Raw genomic sequence first — 17482 nt, forward strand, 5'->3', positions numbered from 1 at the left:
GAACGGAAGGCTGAATCGGCTGATTGAGGAGGCGACCCCGAGACTTGGAAGTCGAAAGACAAATGGTGAGTAGACTGGGGAACGTGGCAAACTGTATGCATGGAGAAAACTAACAAGGGGAAAAAGATAACGGAGGGTTGGTTGAATATTGTGAATATTGTTAAGCGGTATTGAATAGAGATATATGGACGATGAGCGTTCCAGATATTTTACACCCCCCCATCAGTGGTAAACATTAGGGGAGATAAGAGAGCCACAAGAAGCGTCGGCTAGGAAATATGTGTGGGCCGGCAAGTATGTTTGTATGTTTTGCATGTTATATGTATGTAAGTTAAAGGAAAAGTGAAGGGTCGAAGAGCGAAAATAGAATATTGTGTATTTAAAAAGAAGAATTGTTTATTTGTGTTATTTCGATTATTGACTGAGTTGAGAAGATAAAGTGAAATGAGGCATAGAGAGTTTGAGCTGCGACGATTGGTGCACGCTCATGTTGGAAGTGATTGGTTGTGTAAAGTGTTGTTTGTGTAAAGCATGGTAAGTATCGACAGGCGAGTGAGCCTTGTCACAATGGAGGATATTACTCTGCTTGCGCATATGTGCAAGCAGTTACCCAAAAACACACCCAAACGCAAACAGTATAGCGCAGAATGGGTTCATGGTAAAGCAAATAAAATTTTCATGCCATGGCCACAAGGGGATCGCTGTCAAAAGCAGTTTTACAGCACATGACCACTTATTTGCATGCAGCGTACAAACAGAAAAAACTGGAGAAAAGGTTAGCCAATTTAGAGATTTGGAAGATGTACCAGGAGGAATGGGAAGACCCACCTCCTGAAGATTGGATATTAAGTCAGGGTCCAGAGGGGGGTGACAAGCCTTCTGCTCCCAACAGAACTTTTAGCCTCCGAAATCACTGAGGTGCAAACCTGGTCACTCAACACAGGACAAGGTCCCTTCCCACACTCTTAAATAATTGTAAAAATCAACTCCATGGGTAACAGAGTAAAAATAGAAACATACACAATGTCTTTATATCACAAGAAGTGTATTGATTTAACAAGCAGTGAGTAATCACCACAATAATTTCAAAACAAAAGTAATTGCATATCAAGCCATGAATTAAATCATTCATTGGTTTCAGAACAAAACACATTAGTGAATCTGAAAATACAAATAAAATCTTTTTAGGAAATACTTTCACTAAGCAAAATACAGCTCCTAAATTAAACAGGGATAGCTTCTGTAATTTGCATCACAATACATGCATTGTCATCGTGCAATCACATTAGTACACTACGCATTTCGGGGAACATGCCCCTTCTTCAGGTGTGAATGTTGATTGCATTTCTTCAATTTCTACAGGAAATACAAACATGTCTAATGTCACTCTTCTGTTAAATATGATCCAATTGAACAACTATGGACTATTAATGGCAAAACCAAAAATAATTATTTAGACTAACCTTCCAATCAAGGTAGGTCTTCCACCACGGCACTCAAAATGGGCAGGAAAGAGTTTCTGCCAAACAAACAGGTCTTCACAATTAGCCACAATCTCATGTGCCCAGGATGGCAACCACTAGTGCTAGTCTCCAACAAAAGTAGACAGGATACATCGATTCTAAATTGACAAGAGTGAAAACAAAGGCCCAATTTGTTGTAAACAGCTATTCATGCTAAGGTTTAAGAAAAACAGTGCTTCAGTGCAGTCCTAAAAGGGCCCAATGACCCATGTATCCCCGAACTGTGCTTACCTATCAGTCATTTGACTCAGAAGCGATACGGGAACGGAAAAGCGGCTGCTGAAACAGCCTTCCATCCCGCATCGCATTTAAATCTTCTCTGCTATTCCGTTACGTGATCAAAAAGTGATCATGTGATCCGAAGATCACTCACGGCACGAAAATGTCGTGCCTATGTCACATGTCAAACTGGTGCCCACAGCTAATAAATCACCACAGGTTAAAAAATATCTATAGTCAAAAGTCATTATTTCACTAACAGGTGTGTGATAGAAAAACTATAAGGATTATAGTAGCACGTGTGGTTAAAAGTCACTCGACTAATTATATCATGTAATTGCCACTCGTGTGTACTAGAAACACTCAAACAGTAATAAGAACACTAATGAGATGCATCCTATCACCATGTATAGGATGGGAAAATGATAAAATAAAGCAGGACTCTACATGCAAAGTGAAGAGGCATGCCTGTGTTGATGGCAACGAGCTTGCAACGGCATAAAGAGACCAACCATACTGATTGGTCAGCAGATCATAATTAAGTATTAAGATACTCCATCCAGTGTGGATTCAAAATAACACATGCATGCACAAGATAAACAAAATAAAAGAAAAAAGTAAATTAGATGAAATTAGTAACAACCGTGTTAAAGCGCAGTGATAGCGAATAACAAAGTGGTTTATGAAAATAGACCAGATTGGGCAATGGTGAAGCAGATATTAATGTCCCTGCTTAAATTAATCGGGAATCAATAACAATTGACTTCAAAGGAATGAACCAGGTGGGAACCGCCTGTGGTAAAATTACATAGGAAATAGCCTAGTAATGCCATTAGGCACCATAGCTGTTCATCTGGTTGTGTCAAATAACAATTTGAAATGCAAAAGCTAAATTAGTAAAGATACACACAATCCTCAACTGAAACAAGTTCAATTTATCAAAAGAAAGTTCACTAACAATCAAGTAATAGAGGGTAAAGAAAACAGAGAAAGGTTTAATTCAAATATAACATGACAAATCAAACTCATTGTTCATGCCTCTTGGTTCAAGTGAGTCAAGTCTGTCGATCCACTCTATCTCGTTTTGACGAAGCAACAAATGTATGTCACCTCCCCACATTGGACGTTTAATGTGCTTAAGGATCAGCAGTTTCATTTGAGCTATGGTGTGATTGAAAAATATGAAGTGTTGGGCAACTGGAGAGTGGACTGAACACAATTGGATGTTAGATTTATGTTCAGTCCATCTCAACTTAACTTTTCTGGTTGTGAGGCCGACATAAAAAATGCTACAAGGACATTTGATCCCATAAATCACATGGCTGGTATCACATGTACTGGTGTGATTCAAAGAGATTGTTTTTCCTGTATAAGGATGATTGATGCTTGGGCCTCTGATGATGTTATGACAATGTTGGCAATTAGTGCAAGGTAAAGTACCTTTATGTGCATTCACACCGGCTGGTGGTAGTTGATAGTTGGCTTTGACTAACAGCTCTCGGATGGATTTGCTTTTTCTGTATGTGAACATAGGTTCAATGGCGAACAGTTGAGCTAATAAAGGGTCCATCTTAAGCATTTGCTCCCCCCACTGTGCCTGAAGTAAATGACAGTAATTCACTCAGAGAGCTTAAAGGAGCAGCAGGGTATAGTAACCCAACGTATGAACCGCCTGCTTATAGCAGCGATGAAGGTTCAGAGAAAGCTCTGGAGGAATACGTGGTTTCTACAGTCCCACAGGACAAAGAGAGAAGTGAACGGCCAGGTATGACCCTGGACATAGAAAGGGAAATTAAGAGATGGAAAGGAGAAAAAGACAAAACTGATGAGATAGCACTCATACAAAATTAGTGGATGGGAGTTCAGATATTGCTCAAACTCGATGGGACAAGCATTGGGGAGGTACAGCAAAAGGAAGACCAGGACTAACAAGATGAAAAACACAGGAACAGAGAGAAACAATTGAAAGAGGATGAGCTTAAACAAAAAGACAGCAAAAGATGGGAACAGCTGTACAGAGAGGAACAGCAGAGGAAGGAAGAGAGGACAGAGGAGCAAAGAAAATATGATAACAGACAGCGAGCAATCAAAGAACGAGATAAGTTAGACAGGAAAAGAGAAGAATAAGAAGAGAAATGAAGAGAAAAAAGAATACAAAGGCGACAAAATGATGAAATACGTGGGGCAAATGAGAGAAAAGAAATGAAGAGACAGGAAGAAGAAAGAATTAGGGATGAAGCAAAGAATCTTATGGCATTTGATGAGGAAATTGAACAGAAAAGGAAGCAGAGAGCATGCAACTTTGATCGCATTGAAAAAGAGTTAAGGAACCCGAATCTAGTAGTAGCATGCGAGGACATAGGATAATTCGTCCCATCACAGGAGACGTTGGCCGGGCCATCTAGGGTGGTGAATTTAGAGAAGGATTTTGAAGAAGAAACTATTGGAGAAAGAATTGCGAAGGCATATCATGAAATGAAGAAGTAAATAAAAAAATAAAGGGAAAGATGATCAATTTGAGATCTCCCAATCACGAGGAAAGGAAGGAGGTCCGTTTAGCTCTGAACACCGAGCTCTGTCCTTGGACAGGCTAACTCTGAATAGTGATGAGAAAGAGGGCAGTCACACAAGTTGGGGACAGGAGATGTCAGACAAAGAAAGTGAAGCCTTCCATGAGGAAGAAGGGAATGGTGCGTGTTGGTTCAGAGAATGTTTGTTAACAGACAAAGAGGTTAGATGGTCAGACCTAGCTAAACCAAGGACACCAGACCCAGCGGCACTGCCAGGTCAACCTAAAGGACGATCCCAGAGTGTGCGGGGTGAATCACCGCCATATGTAATCAGATTAACGTCATTGCCAGGAAGGAAACAATCAGGAACCATTGTCCCTACTATGGATAGGCAAATGATGGGAGCCGGTTGCGATTTCGGGGTTTCACAATTTCCCTTATTAGAGAAAGGAGGGGTCATGCCGCAGTATATTCCATGGCCTCAAATGGATAAGGACAACCTAACATGTAAGTTGCCCAGATTAAAATTGGGTGCCGGAAAATGGATTTATGAACTAAATAAAATGACAGGAGGTAACACGTTAGCTATAGGAGACATTAAAGGTCTCCTTGCAGCCATTCTTGGGGAAAGAGCTGAAGACACTTGGTCCAGAGCAGGATATGCAGGAGTTACCACGCAGAACATGGCACACAATGGCACGCTGTTTAATAACTGTAGAGCAGCGGTTTGGAAAGCTCTTAGAGTGCAGTATCCTGATACGTCACATGTGGGAGCTATAATGGCACGAAGGATGCAGGAAGGGGAAGATCCACTTGCTTGCATTCAAAATTTCCAAGAGCGGTCTTTGGAAACGGGAGAGACGTGGGGAAAAGCTATACCAGTGTTTTATCATATTTGTGTCAGGGGTTGCCAGAACAGGTACAGAGACAGCTCAAGAAATTGGTGGGAAACGAAACAAAGCTATGGCCAGAAATTTAGCTGACCGTTGCGCATCATTGTCGATTGTTGCAAGAGAAAAATAAGAAGAAGAAGGATACTAGAAAGGTAGAGGAAGCCAAATGAGTGCAGAAAAAACTATTTAAATATGCCATTGAATGGGCAATGTTTACTAGTGGAGATGGAGCAGGATCTCAACAGACTGTGAATATGCCTCAGGTGAATAACCAACACAAGCCAGAGCAAGGAGGAAATGGATTTATGCAGAGAGGGAGAGGAGGTTTCCAAGGACCAGGAAGCTTTCAGAAAAGCCAAGGATATTTTCAGAATAAGCAAGATAGTAATCAGAATATGCAGGATGGGCAAATTAGGAGATTCTCTCCTGTATGTTGGACATGTGGAATGACAGCGCATATAGTGCAAACATGTAGGAGCCAAGGGCATGTACAGAATGGGCCATTCTTGAGAGGGGGGGAACAGTTTATCCTCCAGCATATAGCTCACAAATAAGGGATGGGTCTGCCCAAGATCAGACAGCATATTAGACACAAGCACCATGAGCACAACAGGCTTTGCAATCACAGCAAGCACCATTAAGCATGCCACAACAACAATTGCAGCATGCACCCATGCAAATACAAAAGAACGCAAATACAGGACAATTGTTGACTCCTATGATAGGGGGTGTCACTGTCGAGACTGGAAATCCTTTTACAGGTAGAGGGATAAGTATGTACCCACAATAGGACAGCTCACTTTGGGACTTGATGTGTTCAGTATTGTTGGTACCACCTACTCCTAAGGAGGAACCGAGGGTTGACGTCAGAATAGGAGGCAGATCCTTTTCTTTTTTTGTTAATACTGGAGCAACTCGCTCATGTATATGAGAGGGAACATTTTTGTTATCAGGTAATGCCATGAATGCTCAAGGTTTCACAGGAGCTACAAGTAGAGTTCCTTTTACTGAAAAATTGCCAGTTTCAATAGGAGAATGTGACATGTCTGTTCAATTATTGTATTTGAAACAAACACCAGTTAATATACTACGTTGGGATTTGATGAGGAAGTTGAATATGACATTTTCTTTTACTGACAAAGTTATAGTGTGCTCGACTCCAGGAATACATTATTTCTGAGTGAGTTTATTATGGCATTCATAGGGCAAATAGCTTTGCGAGGAAAGCCATTGGAGCCTGAGTTTTTTTATTATGGAATGTGCATCTTGTTGACATGGCTACCTGGATTAGTGGGCAGGAGAATGAGAATACCTCATGAGTTTTTATTCAGACCAGAGATACCCATGAATGAGGAGCAGGGGCAGATATTCCCCCTTGAATAACAAGCAGCCATAGTACAAGGAGAATTGACCATTCTCAAAGGATTTGATGACGAGGGCAGGCCATGGAGAACAGTGAAGAAGGGTTCAGATTAACTGACGTCTATGATGAAGACATGTTTAAAGACGATCCGTCAGATGATGACGTGTTGTTTGAAATAAGCATCACATACTGGATTAGAACAGAAAGAAGAGAGATCCCACAGGGAATGGCAATCATGCGACAACGTCCCACATATTTTGATGAGGATATGGTAAAGGTGCCTTTTTATTTATGGACAACAGGCCCCTAAGACATGGGATTACTGAAAGAAGTAGGAGAGGTTAAGATTAAGCTGAAACCAGGAGCCATTTTACCCCATGTAAGGCAGTATCCTATGTCAAGAGAAGCAGATGAGGGGATTTTTAAGACTATATCAGCTATGATGGATAAAGGCATTCTAGTGATGTCAAAGTCACCATGCAATACTGCAGTGTAACCTATCAAAAAAAGTAAAGGGGGGTTGTCGCGTTTAATTCAGGATATGCGTCTGATTAACCCAATTGTAGAGGCAGAATTTCCTTTAGTTACTAACCTGGCGACGATTTTATGTAATATCCCAGTTGAAGCACAGTATTTCACAGTGATTGACTTGAAAAATTAATTTTTCTTAATCCCATTGCACAAAGATTCTCAAGATTTGACAGCATTCACGTTCCGTCAGACTAAATTGAAAAGCATGAGGTGGCCCCAAGCGTATTGGGAGTCTCCATCAATCTTTAACAGAGTCCTGCAGATGGACTTAAGCAATATAGATTTGCCAAGTGTTGTTTTACAGTACGTAGATGACATTTTAGTTTGCAGCATGTCTGAAGAAGACTGTAAACGTGATTCGATTCAATTGATCATTATTCTCGCAAAGAAAGGATATAAAGTAGATAAAGAGAAATTGCACTATTGTCAAAAGGAAGTATTGTACATAGGACAGTTAATCTCGCACAAAGGAAACAAAGTTACAACATAAAGGGCTGAGGCAATTTTGAAAACAGCAAAACCGCACACAATAAAGCAAATGCAGCAGTTTTTAGGACTGTGTAACTATTTCAGAGCATGGGTATTTGATTATAGTTAATATACAAGTCATTGCTGCAGGCCTTGAAAAAAGCACAACGCAGCTTGAACAAGATTGAATGGAATGAGGAAATGAAGGAAGGCTTTTATGAATTAAAAAAAGCAATTTGTACTGCTCCAGTTTTAGGAATTCCCAATTATGCAGAGGAATTATTTTTATTTTCGCACAAAAATGGAACAGTTATGACAGCAGTACTTACAAAAAGAACTATGTTAGTGTATAAACCCCTGTCATATTACAGTGGGATTCTAGACCCAGTTATGAGGGGTCACTTTCCGTGTGAACAGCCGCCACGTTCACCATTGAGAAGTCTATTTGTATAAAAATGGGATGCTACATGACGTTATATATTGAGCATGCTCTGTTTGCAGTCCTAGAAAGACCTACGGGTACCTTGGCATCTCAAAGAGCTTCTGCTTATGAAGTGGTAATATCAAATCCGATGATTAAAATAGTCAGATGTAAAACAGTGAATCCTGCCATGTTTGTTGCTGTATCATTGGCAGAAGGTGAGCAAGTACATGATTGCTCGAATTATCAAGAGTTTGGTGATGATATTCCGAGAGTGAATGAAAATGCTCTCACTGTGGGAGAAATAGTTTTTATTGATGGTTCCTCGAGAATCAATCAAACTGATGGACAACAATATATAGGTGCTGCCGTAGCGCAGCATAAGGCTAACGGGGAGTTTGAAGTAATGACAAGTGCAAGACTACCATCTCATTTCTCAGCACAGGCTGCAGAACTGGTGGCGCTTATTGCACATGCGAAAAACACACATATCAGGAAGTGACGGTGTATAGTAACTCTGCCTATATTACGTCGACCGTGCACACAGGATTGGCATGTAATTCATAGAATTCAGAGTACAAGTAGCCCATGCAACTGGCGCACAGTGTGCGCATGCGTATTTCTGCGCCAGCCGCGTGCGCTAAAATCCATTTGCGCGCACAGCATATTCATGGATTTTAGCCCCCAAAACCAGCCGTCACACAGAGTGGCGCAGTGACCCTGCAGCAGCTCCAGTTACGCCCCCAACCCCTCCCCGTGCACCATGCACAGCGCACAAATCCTGTACATGGTGCACAGGCCCCCAACCACAAAAACGCCTGTAAAACTCCCCGCGCACCCCTCCGAATAAACGTACCTCGCTGCACGGGGAGTGTCACATGCGATTGGAGCGGGGTACATGTAGAACAGGGGTTTGCGGGAAGTTTCACATGTGAAATGCCCTGTGCGAGTGGGGTACGTGTATTCCTGGGGTGCGTGGGAAGTTTCACACGCGATAGCCCCTGTGCGAGTGGGGTACGTGTATTCCTGGGGTGCGCGGGAAGTTTCACATGCGATAGGCCCTGCGCGAGTGGGGTACGTGTATTCCTGGGGTGCGCGGGAAGTTTCACACGCAATAGGCCCTGTGCAGGCCCCCACTCATGTCCCACACATGTTCCCCGGCACCCCCACACCCCAGCAGTCGGGGGTACCTGCCAGCAGGCCCCTACTCATGTCCCACACATGTCCCCCAGCACCCCCACCCCCCAGCAGTCAGGGGTACCTGCCAGCAGGCCCCCACTCATGTCCCACTCATGTCCCCCATTACCCCCACCCCCCAGCAGTCAGGGGCACCTGCCAGCAGGCCCCCACTCATGTCCCCCAGCACCCCCACCCCCCAGCAGTCAGGTGCACCTGCCAGCAGGCCTCCACTCATGTCCCACACATGTCCCCCTGTACCCCCACCCCCAGAAGTCAGGGACACCTGCCAGCAGGCCCCCACTCATGTCCCACACATGTCTCCCAGCACCCCCACCCCCCCAGTCAGGGGCACCTGCCAGCAGGCCCCCACTCATGTCCCCCAGCACCCCCAGCCCCCAGCAGTCAGGGGCACCTGCCAGCAGGCCCCCACTCATGTCCCACACATGTCCCCCAGCACCCCCACCCCCAGCAGTCAGGGGCACCTGCCAGCAGGCCCCCATTCATGCCCCACACATGTCCCCCAGAACCCCCACCCGCCAGCAGTAAGGGGCACCTGCCAGCAGGCCCCCACTCATGTCCCCCAGCACCCCCACCCCCCAGCAGTCAGGGGCACCTGCCAGCAGGCCTCCACTCATGTCCCACACATGTCCCCCTGTACCCCCACCCCCCAGAAGTCAGGGACACCTGCCAGCAGGCCCCCACTCATGTCCCACACATGTCTCCCAGCACCCCCACCCCCAGCAGTCAGGGGCATCTGCCAGCAGGCCCCCACTCATGTCCCCCAGCACCCCCAGCCCCCAGCAGTCAGGGGCACCTGCCAGCAGGCCCCCACTCATGTCCCACACATGTCCCCCAGCACCCCCACCCCCCAGCAGTCAGGGGCACCTGCCAGCAGGCCCCCACTCATGTCTCACACATGTCCCCCAGCACCCCCACCCCCCAGCAGTCAGGGGCACCTGCCAGCAGGCCCCCACTCATGTCCCACACATGTCCCCCAGCACCCCCACCCCCCAGCAGTCAGGGGTACCTGCCAGCAGGCCCCCCCTCATGTCCCACTCATGTCCCCCAACAGCCTCACCCCCCAGCAGTCAGGGGCACCTGCCAGCAGGCCCCCACTCATGTCCCACACATGTCCCCCAGCACCCCCAACCCCCAGCAGTCAGTGGCACCTGCCAGCAGGCCCCCACTCATGTCCCACTCATATCCCCCAGCACCCCCACCCCCAGCAGTCAGGGGCATCTGCCAGCAGGCCCCCACTCATGTCCCCCAGCACCCCCAGCCCCCAGCAGTCAGGGGCACCTGCCAGCAGGCCCCCACTCATGCCCCACACATGTCCCCCAGAACCCCCACCCTCCAGCAGTCAGGGGCACCTGCCAGCAGGCCCCCACTCATGTCCCACTCATGTCCCCCAGCACCCCCAACCCCCAGCAGTCAGTGGCACCTGCCAGCAGGCCCCCACTCATGTCCCCCAGCACCCCCACCCCCAGCAGTCAGGGGCACCTGCCAGCAGGCCCCCACTCATGTCCCCCAGCACCCCCATCCCCCAGCAGTCAGGGGCACCTGCCAGCAGGCCCCACTCATGTCCCACACATGTCCCCCAGCACCCCCACCCCCCAGCAGTCAGGGGAACCTGCCAGCAGGCCCCCACTCATGTCCCACACATGTCCCACAGATCCCCCACCCGCCAGCAGTCAGGGGCACCTACCAGCAGGCCCCCACTCATGTGTCACACATGTCCCCCAGCATCCCCACCCCCAGCAGTCAGGGGAACCTGCCAGCAGGCCCCCACTCATGTCCCCCAGCACCCACATCATGACGATCCTCAATCATGGGCCTCATGGCCACCCACATCACACCCCACGCCACCCCAGCCCAAAGACCCAACCAAGTATTGCATCCACCCACAGAGAAATGGCCATTACATGATACAACCCGAATGGCAAGTATGTACATTAACACATGTCCGTCACACACACAATGGGTGCAAGTGAATGTGAAAACCCATATCATGACATGCATGAAACCAATGAGAGAATAACACACATCAAAGCATGAAACAAAAATGTATTGAACACAACATGAATGTAATAAAAAAAACACTCAATAATGGGAATAAAAAATAAAATGCAGCATGTCCGGAAAAAAATAAAAAATATGAAATCAGAATCCAAAGAAATACAAATGAAAATGTGTCCAAAGTCTCAGTCCAACAAAGCAAATCCAAGGGAAAAAAAATATATGAAATCCATTGCGCCATGGTGAAATCAAAATAAAAACGAGAAACATTCACTGTTCAACTATATAAAAATCACCAATCCAGGGTCCATGAGCCCAACAAATGAAATGAAACCTACAAAAAACACTACCTAATAAAAAACTATATTGGGGGGCGTGGCTTGATGGCTACGTGAGAGGATGTTCCTTGGAGGAGCTCCCGATGATCCGTTTCTGATCCTGGGAAAAAAGTGATGGTTTTTGGCGGACTTTCGAGCCCACGGTGCATCTAAAGGCGAATGAAAGTGGGGGGCATACAGTGCGTGCCCTCCCCAACGGCGAGACTGCATATTCACAGAACCAGACCCCGAAGAAGGTGGCGGTCGTGCAAAGGAAGGGGAGCAGCCAAGATGGCCGCCTGTGGACAAAGGGCCATAAAAGTTCCGACGAGCTGAGGAAGACAAGGTTGGTCGGAACGTGGGCGAGCCGAACCAGATAGACGGGTCGCATGCATCTCGGGCTGAAGGCAAGAACATAAGGGCGAGCCCCGACTGCAGAGGCCATGGGTCGTGGCGAGCTAGCAGAGTGAATCCAGGTTCAGCAAAACCTCGCTGTGGAGGGGCCGGCGAGCGAACCCCGCGAGGATACAGCTGGGCGCGTGGGCCCAATCGACGCAACAGGATGTCTTCCAAGGTGGTGCGACCCCGGATCAAACAGCCTACGATGGAGACCTATGCTAGGTCGCCCTCGGGCGCGGAAGGGGGCAAGAGTAAAGAAACCCCTGCGGCAGCGACGGAGCCACCGGGTACTATCCAGGAGGGGGGCCTGACCATGAAAGAGTTGAAAAAGGGCCTAAACCTCAAGATAGGAGCGGTCCGAGAAGAAGTGAACCTGTTGCGCCAGGATGTGCGAACGATCGCGCAGCGCACTGGGGAACTGGAGAAGGAGTTGGCCCCGACTGTGGAGGCGTGCAATACACACGCCAAGGAACTTCATGCCCTCGTGCAACGAGTGGGCAATTTGGAGGACAGAGCAGAGCAGGCGGAGGGGCACGCCAGGCGCAATAACATTTGCATAGTGGGGTACCGGAGGGAATGGAAGGATCGAACCCCACGGATTTTGTTGAAACCATGCTTTTGCAGGAGATTACAGGCGGAGAGCTGACCCAGGGGTTCGCGGTCGAAAGGGCGCACAGGGCCCTGACCAGGAGACCGGCCCCAGGAGCCCCCCCACGGCCGTTGATTGCAAAGATCTTGAACTATCATGACCGCGAGAAGATTCTCGAATTTTTCCGGAAAGGGGGCACGATAGAAAGGGGGTCAGCGAATATAACAGCGTATCCGGATTACACGCTGCTTGTACAATGGAGTCGAATGAACTTTGGAACCGTGAAGAGGAGGCTCAGAGAAGCAGGCCACCGCTACATGTTGCTTTACCCCGCTAGGTTAAAGGTGATTCATAAGAACAGATCCCTCTTCTTTGAGATGCCAAGCGACGCGATGGAATGGCTGGATATGCAAGGTCGACCACAGGAATCGGATGCCCAGACAGAAGCGGATGGAGATAAGTAGCACGCTGCAGAGGCACCCGTGAGGCCATAGCCATGACATTGGGACTAGAATATAGTTTGATATTGTGCTTGTGTGGAGGAAGTCACGGGATCTGCCGGTGGGTCCCGTTGAATTCACTTCTCCTAAATAGATGGCTGGGAGCTCCTGGGGAGCAACCTCTGCACCCGATAGTAGTACACTTAGTTAGGTCACTGTTAGATTGGTGACACCCCGCGGGGTCCTTGTTCTTGGTTACGAGACGGGTCCAGACGTGGGTAGGCCTGAGATCCAGGGATGGAGCTGGGCTATGGTTGGGGGTTGGTGGGGAGGGGGGGGAGTTGTGTGCAGTGGTGTGAGGTTGGGGAAGGGGGAGGGGGGCACGGTTCGTTAACAGAAGGGAAAGAGCCAGGAAGCGACCCTACATGGGGAACATTATGGGGAGGGATGGGACGGAGATAGACCGACTAGATGGCATCGGCTAATCTCAAAATTGTGACCTGGAATGTACGGGTCCTCAACAGCTACCTTAAACGTAACAAAGTGATGATGTATTTGAAGAGGATGCGCATAGACATAGCCCTGCTGCAAGAGACCCACCTCACTAGGGAAAGGCTGGAGGTGGTCGGGAGGAAATGGAAGGGCACAGTTGTGGGGGCGGCGTACTCAGCGTATGCCAGAGGGGTTGCCACTTGGGTGGCGCCCCATGTGCCGTTTCGAGTGCTTGATTCTATGGTGGACCCGGAGGGTAGAATGGTGGTGGTAACGGGTCTCTTGGAAAACAGAGAAGTACACATCATAAATTTGTACGCCCCCAATAACGATACAGCGGCTTACTTTAGGACCCTCTACGGTAAACTTGGCCCCCTGGCGGGGGGTACGGTAGTGTGGGGGGGGGACTTTAACTGTACCGTAGACCCCAGTATGGATAGGTCCAAGGACAGGGCGGGAAAAACGGCACCGGCTGCTAAAGCGCTGAGTACACTACTGAAAGACCTAGGCCTAGAGGATGCGTGGAGAAGGCTGCATCCCACGGATAGACAGTACTCACACTACACAGCACCACATGATTTGTACACAAGGTTAGACTACATGTTTGTAACAGCCGGGATAATGAGAGAAATAGAAGGAGCAGAATACAAAGCCTGAGTGCTGTCGGACCACTCGCCCTTGGTGGTAGACTGGAGACACCAGCCGCCACGACTGCAGATCCCTACATGGAGACTTAGGACCGAGGCTCTGCAGGATGAGGGGTTTAGGGAGGGCCTGAGGGACCCCATTGAAGAATATTTTGATACAAACACGGGAAGCGTAAGCTCTGTGGACACATTGTGGGAAGCGTTTAAGGTGGTGGTGCGTGGGGTAGCTATTTCCCAAGTTAAGGGGCTACAGGAGGGGTTCGAAAGGGAGCTCCGGGAGGCAGAAAGGGAGCTAGAGGAGCTCACGCGTTGCGTGAGCACCGCTCATGATAACAGAATCAAAGTAGAGGAGCTACAGTTGCCCTGCAGTGCACTCTGGGATAGACTGTGCAGACTCAGCTACAGGAAATATACGGAGAGGATACACGCAGGGGGCGACAAGCCAGGCAGATTGCTGGCTTGGCTGTACAAGAGTGAGACCCCCCCGCTCAGTGATTAGTGAGATTCAGGGCGAAGGAGGTAGCATATGCAACACCCAGAAAGAGGTAAATGAGGAATTCCTTAAGTTTTACAGACACTTGTATGAGGACATGGGGGAGGATATGGGCCAAGACATACTAGACACATTGGGGGATATTGAGCTGCCCACCTTAGATGATCTAGAACGTTCTGAGTTGGACGCACCCGTCACCTCGGATGAGCTGGAGGTAGTGATTCGGAACTTGCCCACTTGTAAGGCGCCAGGTTCGGATGGGCTGCCCAGCGAGTTCTACAAAACATACCAGCAAGAGTTACTCCAGCCTCTGCTTGCCACTTTCAAGGAGGCCTATGAGAAGGGAGAACTCCCATTGTCCCTCCGTGAGGCTATAATCATCCCACTCCTGAAACCAGGCAAGCCGGCCGTGGAGCGCGGGTCTTACAGACCGTTGTCCATGCTAAACCAGGACAGCAAAATACTAACGGCGGTGCTGGCTAATAGACTGAAGAGGGTGATTAAGAAACTGATACACCCAGATCAGACAGGATATGTTTCGGGTAGGAACATCACTGATAACCACCGGAGGCTACACCATGTCATAGACCAAACTGAGGAGGACACGGGCGAGCTGGCTATAGTGTCGTTAGACGCGGTCAAGGCCTTCGACTCGGTACGATGGCCCTGGCTGAAAGCGGTCTTGAAGGTGTACGGAGTGGGACCCGGATACCTCAGATGGGTACAGTTGTTTTGCAGCACCCCGATGGCGAGGGTCAAGACAGGGTCCACGGTCTCAGATTCTTGGCAACTGGGCAGGGGGACCAGACAGGGATGTCCCTGGTCACCTATGATATATATACTGGCATTGGAGCCGCTGGCAATATGCCTGCGTCAACAATATGGGGAGGTGGGCATAAACACAGCCAGTGGAGAGCATCTGATATCATTATATGCGGATGATATGCTCCTTTATTTGCGCTACCCAGAAGAAAACCTACAGTACGTCCTAGAGGTGATAGAACGGTACGCCATCCTCTCCAGTATATCGGTGAACCCTGGAAAGTCCAGCCTGTTCTCTTTGGGTAGGTATAGGAATGTCCCGGGCAGAGGCTGCCTGTTCTGCCAATACCATGGCAGCCCGTAACATTTAGGTATTTGGGAATAAACATTTATCACAAGATCGAGACAGAACACAAGCACAACACGGAAAAGGCGATAGAGGGGATTAAGAACAGTATGGTATTCTAGTCCAGATTGCCCCTGACCATGATGGGGAGGGTGGCCTTGCTCAAGATGGTGGTCCTGCCTAGACTCCTGCACTTCTTTATAAACGTCCCGTTTCTGATACCCAGGAGCCTATTCGCAAAACTTCACAGCGTGTGTAGGGGTTTTGTGTGGGGCAGCTCTAGGAATAGTGGCTCTGTGGAAGCTCCAGAACCCGTGTGACAGGGGGGGGATAGGCCTGCCTAACTTCAAACTCTATTACCTGGCGGGGCAGCTGTAGTACGTGGCCAGGTGGCTCTCGACTGAAGATTCGGCGGAAGCCAGGCTCCTGCGCGAAGATACAGCACCACACTTTCTGATGGAAGTGGTGTGGTTGGGCAGAGATAAACTGGTGGGCAAGGGGCGGCTACTGAGGTTGGGCTGGGAGATCTGGCACAGGACATGGAAGATTGGGGGGTCTCGGAACCATACTCCCAGCAGGCCCCTTTGGCGGCTCTGTGTGGGAGCGACTCTCAACTACTTGAATCGGTCCACAGATACTGGGAACAGATAGGCCTAGCCAGCCTCGGGGACATATGGCAGGAAGGGGAGGCAGTGGACTTTCAGCGGCTGCAGGAAGAGACGGGAGTACATGGTGGCCAATATATAACCTACACTAGGCTGGTGAAAAAGACTAGAGAAAGATGGCCGGAGACAGTGCTCGCGTAGGATCCAGACGCCTCCCTGGAAACCATGTATGATGTATCGGAGGGCGGGCACGAAATATCGAGGATATATGAGCTCCTGCGAGCAAGGGCAGGGAAGGAGTTGCTCCAATTGAGACAAGATTGGGAGGGGGAGGTGGGAGGACCCATGACGGATGGGCAGTGGGAACGGGCCCAGAGGTACCATAAAAAGGTGTCCCGTAACGCGAGATTCCAGCAGCTTCAATTGTATGTTACCCACAGGGCTTATTTAACCCCCGGGAAGATTGCAAAGTTTGGGGGATCAGCTATGCAGCAATGCCTCAGGTGTGGGGAGTTGAACGCGGGACTGCTACACATGTTTTGGGCTTGCCCGGAGGTGCATAGATTTTGGAACGAGGTCAAGGCGAGACTGGCTGGCGGGGGGGTGGTGCTGGATGTGGAATCGACCTGGTCATGCATGCTTGGACTATTCCCTAGACCCCGGCATTTGAAACACATAAGCAAGATGAAGGGCCTGGCCTATGTCTTGGCCAAATGTAGGATCGCCATGGACTGGAAGGTGGCCCACAGACCTAGGGTGGAGTTATGGTGGACAGACCTCTTGAGGTGGGCGGAAGCTGAATCCGTAGTCTGGTTTAAAGCGGTCACCAGGGGGGGCGAAGAAGAAGCAGGGCCCTTGCTGGCCTGGCGGCAATTGGTGGCCTCGTTAGCAAACCCTCACCAGGGTGACAACGAAACAGAGGACCCGATTGATGGCTGTCTAGGTAGTGTGCCACCCAATGATGTTCCCGTAAACAATATGTGAGAACCTGCTCTAGTTTAAAGGGGGAGGGGGAGTTTTGAAACAGTTGTAGTGTGTTTGTTTGACCTTAATAAATAAAATAAAAATATATTTTAAAAAAAAACTATATACAAAAATGTGGTGCATTGTCCAAGCGACCCAAAATAAACAAAAACAGAAAGGAAACCTAACACTATCTAACTATTTACAATGGCAGTGGGCTAGTCCGACGGCTCACTTTTTGATGTCCCGGGCCAGGGCATCATCGAACTCCCGCTCAATGTCCTGGAGGCGGTCCTCTTCCATGGC

Source organism: Ambystoma mexicanum, chromosome 11 (genome assembly GCF_040938575.1).
Source record: "Ambystoma mexicanum isolate Mex_15411 chromosome 11, UKY_AmexF1_1, whole genome shotgun sequence".
Lineage (NCBI taxonomy): Eukaryota > Metazoa > Chordata > Amphibia > Caudata > Ambystomatidae > Ambystoma > Ambystoma mexicanum.